The following is a 5,818-nucleotide window of genomic DNA, read 5'->3' as shown; positions in this document are numbered from 1 at the left end:
TCCTGATTTGTGGCTTTGAGCTGGCAGCTTGTCAAATGGGTCCGTTGCTCTATTTTCTTGTTTTCATTCGCTGCTTCGCTATGGATTGGGCGCTGTAGACATCGTATGCCGGCCCACATGTGGAGTTCATTACAGTCCTGTCTGGCTCCCTCACCCACAAAATACGATAGAACAAGACCCGACACATGCCGCAGACGACTGTATATATTTTCTTCGTATTTCTTTTGTTCAAGGACCATTCATTAACTTCAGTGCGTTGCAATTGACCATCTTTTGTTGAGGCCCTACTGTGAGTCAGAGGTTTCGAAATACAGCCTTTGGTATAGACGAATACCTCGTTATTATACCTCTGATAAAGTGTCCATTAACATTAACCAAAACGCACCTGGCTATTGAAAATGACAAGGGTGACGTCAATGGACAGATGCAGCCAACTTGAAATTATAATACCGCAGCGCATGCCTCTCTGTGACCGAGGAAAACGAGGACGAAGTTGTGTGTAGTTGTGTGGTGTCAGAATCATCCTTTTAGTGTCTTCTGCCTTGTACTGGTTACAATACTTTATCTGAAATAAAGAGGAGGCAACTGAGTCGAGCGACGTATCGGTCATGAAGAAAACAATTGTACAGAGGGAATACATCGACATAATAAGGATTCAGCTACACGGGAAGGGACAATACGCACAACTGTCGAGGCATGCAAAGGACTAAGGCAAGGTTGTCCTCTAGTACCACTTCTTTTCATGCTTTAAATGATAACTATGAAAAGAAGACTTCAAGGATGTAATCTAGGTTTTAATTTGTCGCGCATATTATAAAGGAAGGCGTAGAGTAGTGGTTCCGCGGTTTTATGTCTGCGGATGATACCGTACTGTGGGGATTGGGAATTATGTTCAAAAACACAGCGGGCAGCGCACATCCAATGTAGACGGCCTGGGCTGTTGCTTACACCACGAAAGTCACTGCCTTTACCAGCGCCGCCGCATCTCCAGTAACATTAAGGGCTGACGCTTGTCTGATAGAAATATGTTTCTTCCGTGATCCTGAAGCCTCACGTGTACAAATCTGTGCCAGGTTCAGTGTCCTCATCGCCAGGTTCAGTGTACATCAGTGTCCTTCAAGATGTTTATGGCTCATAACCAGCTCAGGCTATCATGCGCCAATCACAAGTTTGTAAGTAATGTATACTATGTATTCTACAGTGTCTTTAAACATTTCCGTCCTTTAGAAAGCTAAAACCACATCACAGATCAACGCGTCCACTTTCACCTAAAATAAGTTCTGGATGGAACGGAATGTGTTCGTCGTAAATCGAGTAAAATACTTTTTTCTTTGCATTTCAAGTCTTGTTCATGAAAATAAACCGTGGTTTACAGTGAGTTCCTCTCCGCATTCTTCACGCAGGGGTTTGTTTCCCTTTTTCAACAAAAAGTTCTGTGGCATGTGTGTGTGGCCAATGCGAAGACGGCATATCACTTCCTGATGAAAACATGATTTCCATTCTCCCAAAATTGGCTTCACCAATTGCAGATTAATATTTACCTCCCTACACCATGAAGCCTGTCTTTCTTCAGTTTCTTGTGTACTAACGTCATGTAGTCTCTGTACGGCGTATTGAGGTTCTTGATTTGTTTTTCGTGGGCTTGAGCACTGCAAAAGTCTGCGTTATCGCTGTCTTTAATGTCGATATGACTCAGGGCCCAACAAAGTTTTATGTTATGTCCATGAATAGAGACTCTTGATATATTGCGTCTGTGGTCCTCAATTAGTGATGCAACTGCGTTTTTGTGGTGAAGCGCTGTGAGAACACTTCAGGAGTCTGTGTAAATAATACTGTTTGTGATGTTCACATTTACTATTTTTCTCACAGCCACAGCAAGTGAGCAACATCCAGCAGTAAAAACACTTGCACACTGAGGTAGTAGTATCACCGTTCTTTCCCATTTTCCTTGTACTACTGCACTACCAACGTGTTTTGTTGTCCTGGAGCCATCCGTATAGAATTGTGTGCAATTCTCAGTTTTCTTCAAGCGCTAGAATTCTTGAAGAATGTGTTCATGTGGTGTTTTCTGTTTACAAAATTGAGTTAGTGTGAAATCACAAACAATAGGAAGATCATGGCGGCAGTGGATCGTGTCTCGCTGGAATATTTAGTATTCCTAGGTATTGGCATTTATCCTCAAACCGAAGTAAAAGGGGTTTGATTTACTGAGGTTTATTTTTGAACAATACGCTGGAGGCGCACTTAGTGACAAAAATTACGAGACATTTTGTCGACTAAAGTGTTGAGAGGCGAAAGCCTTTGCTTGGCATTCTGCTAGGAGTTGCGAATAATTGAGAGTGATTGCTTACGATTTGCGAGTGCTGGATTGCGATTAAAATACACAACTGTTGCTGAGTGTGTTATAATGCTTTAATAAAACGCGTGTGGTGGTTAGGTGCTTCAGGCGCCTCCTCTTTGCTGACTTCTATGGTATCCGTTGCTTCGATGTCGTTCCACTGCTTGTTTATGAAGCTCTAGAAACGACCACACATGTACCATACATTGCTACTTTACAGTTTAGGTGGTGACTAATTATAGGTAACAATTAGTGTTATTGTTATCCAAATTAGCACGAACAAACTAGCGTTAATTAGTACCCAATTGGCGCTAAATTATTAGTGTTAATAGTTAAGAACTGTTGTGGTTAGTTTATTAACCAGTAACTGATAGCTAGTAAATGTTCGTGGCCAATTTTCGGGTCGCTGCCGGAGGTGTGACACCCTCTGCGAACGGCCGACAGTATGAAATGTTATAGGCTTTCGCCTTAATAATGCAGCATATGTGTTTTGGTAGAGAACGTTTTTTCAGGATATATGAGAATAGTAGCACCCGGCACTTCAGTTGCTGGTGTTTTCGGGGAATGGTAATGCGTCTACTTTCGCCGTCGCCAGCGGGTTCGATGCATCGCTTGGCTGGACCCCAGCCTGACCGACCCGACGCGACCTCGCCCTTCCACCAACCCATCCTCCGGTCCGACCACAAGACACGAGAGACGCAGCCAAATGACCTCACTGACCCGACATGCCACCCACACGATCACTATACATGACGAGACGAACGAACATGTGACCCCACTGACTCGACGTGCCGATCAAAGACCGCGACGAAACAAGAAGCGACAAATGACATCAACGAACCAAGACGCCGCCCCACTTGAACACGTTACCCTTGCCTATGCCATGCGGTGTGTGCCTTGACTTCGGCCTTGGTAACTGCCCCTTTCCTTTGCTATAAACCCATTCGCAATGGAGGTAAGGATTCATTTCCTAAAGCGAAGCTTGAGCCGCCCATTAATTGTTTAGCAAAGTTCCAGCGTGGTATCACAGGAAGCTCTCCAGTGACTTGTAGCAATGCGAGTTACGCCGGAGTTAGCGTCAACTTCTAGGACTAGTGGCTCCACCGCACAACTTGGCCTCAGTCGCAGGTAAGGCTTTCGAAACGCCACACAAATTGAGCATTCCTCTCAGGATTCAGATGCACTTCCTTGTTGAGGGGTCGCTAGGTGGCGTCGACTAGAACAGACGGCGGAACATCGAGCTCCGGAATTTACCGTCTTTTTGCCAGACCATCAACCCTGGGACCTCCATCGCCCAACTCACGTCATTCGGCAAGTACCTGGGATCATTCTGACTCCTCATGTGCTGAATTTGATAGCTTTTTGGCTAGGAACCGACCATATATAGGTTCCGATGATGCCCGAGGCTCGCTAAGCATTGCCACGGATCTCGATTGTGTTACCATGGCAACGGCACCGCCGCCGCCACGTGCCGTCGATGAATTTCCTGGAGAAACACGTGCCCACGCTGCCGAAGCACGCGCCAATGCCTCAGACGCCAGAGAAGAACGCGCTCATACCTCTGAAGATTTAGATGCGTCTGACTGGATTACCCCAAAGAGGAAAGGCAAACAAAAGATTCCGGCGACACATTTCTCAATGCTGAAAACTGTCGTAATCAGGGCACCAAGTACACTCAATATCTCCCAGGTTAAACCCTACGAAATTCTTCAAGAAATTTCCTCAGCAGCAGACTTGGCGCCACATGAGCGACAGGCTCTGACTCTACAAATCAAATACCACCAGAATGTCATCCTTCTGAAGACCACCAACGAATTGACCGCCCGAAAGGTAGCAGCACTTTCCTCGTTATCCATCCGAGCCAAAACTCATAACATCCAATCTTACATGACGGCCCCGGTGGCGTCGTGCCGGGGCGTAATTCATGGAATCGAGAAAGGTCTTTCAGAAGCTGAACTTTTAGAAAGCCTTGAATCGTGGCATGCGACGATCCTGTCCGCTCGTATGATGGGACAGACCGAGTCTGTATTAATAACTTTTGAAGGCACCCATGTACCTCGACAAATTCTGTTCCGCCACGTCTTGTACAGATGCAAGCCTGAAAGACCAAATGCTTTGAAGTGCAGCAGGTGCCGTGAATATGGTCATCGGCTGCTGAACTGCCCTCACCCTCCAACATATCAACGCTGCCCCACCTGCTCAGCCCAGCTCAGCCAACAAGATGAACCACATCGTTGCTCCGCCTATTGCTTCCACTGCGGTGGAACCCATCCAACTTTTGACCTCACCTGCCCTGTACAGAAACAACAAGACCAAAAGAGTCACAAGGCTGCATATGACCCAAGGAAGAGTCTCAGGGAACAGCTGGAACCTTCTGTCCAAGACCAGAAAAAGCCATCTAATTCCCAGCGTCCCACTACAAAGCGACTATTGACTACGCGACAGAAAATGTCTGGTCACCCTTGCAAGAAGAACACGCAACCCCTTCATCCTCCGACTCGCGAGGACTTCCCCCCTCTGTCACATGCAAATCAAGAGACGGCACCACCCCCTCGGACCAATGTCTGGCATCAAGAAGTTCAAGAACTGCCAGCTGCCCCACGTCCGCTTCTCAAGCCAGCTACGCTCCCACCACCGGGTAAGCCGAGCCCGCCACTTCCCATTTCCTCTCCCAAACCTTTCTCTTATACATCTCCCGATTCCACACCAGTTATCACATCTGAGAATTATATGCGCCACATAAAAGATCGAAATGACCCTATTATCTGGTACCTTGCAGAAGAAATTTCCGCCATTCGCCAAGCATTCGAACTCATGCATACCCTCCTTAGCAATCTCCTGCAGGATGACGAACGCATGGATTTCCTAAATCATTCTCTTAAACGGCCCCGTCCATCTACATCCCCTGAAGCAACTGCTGCATCCTCTTCTGTCCCTCCCGAGAAGCGCGCTAACTTAGCTTAAGAATGGCAGGGAACAATCACATACACATTGTACAGTGGAATAGCAGAAACCTGCGTACCAATCGAACACTCTTTATCCAATGGCTCCTGACTTTACCCTCGCAGCCCCACGTCATTCTCATTCAAGAATCGCGTGCTCTTAAAGGTATTCCGGGATACCGTGCCCTGCATGCAGCGCATGACAGCGACTGTGACCCATTAGTGAGCACTTATATTCGTCTGGACATCCGATTTGAGGCCATTGAAGTCCCCAGTCGTCTTGAACGTCACCTTATTGCATTTACACTGTATTCTGATCACTTATCTCGCCCTTTGTCCATTCTAAATTTTTATAACCCTCCTACAGAGTACACGCTTTTCAAACCGCTAATGCACTTTACTTCAAGATTGTTTCGAGACTCCGACTTCTTGATAGGTGGGGATTTTAATGCCCCGCACGTTATCTGGGGTTACCCACACACCTTCCGACCTGGCCGTATACTCAACGACGCATTAAACGGAGCTCAATTAACTTTTT

Source organism: Amblyomma maculatum, chromosome 2 (assembly GCF_055883805.1).
Source record: "Amblyomma maculatum isolate TAMU_Amacu chromosome 2, ASM5588380v1, whole genome shotgun sequence".
Classification (NCBI taxonomy): Eukaryota; Metazoa; Arthropoda; class Arachnida; order Ixodida; family Ixodidae; genus Amblyomma; species Amblyomma maculatum.
Note: the sequence above shows the minus strand (reverse complement) of the source record.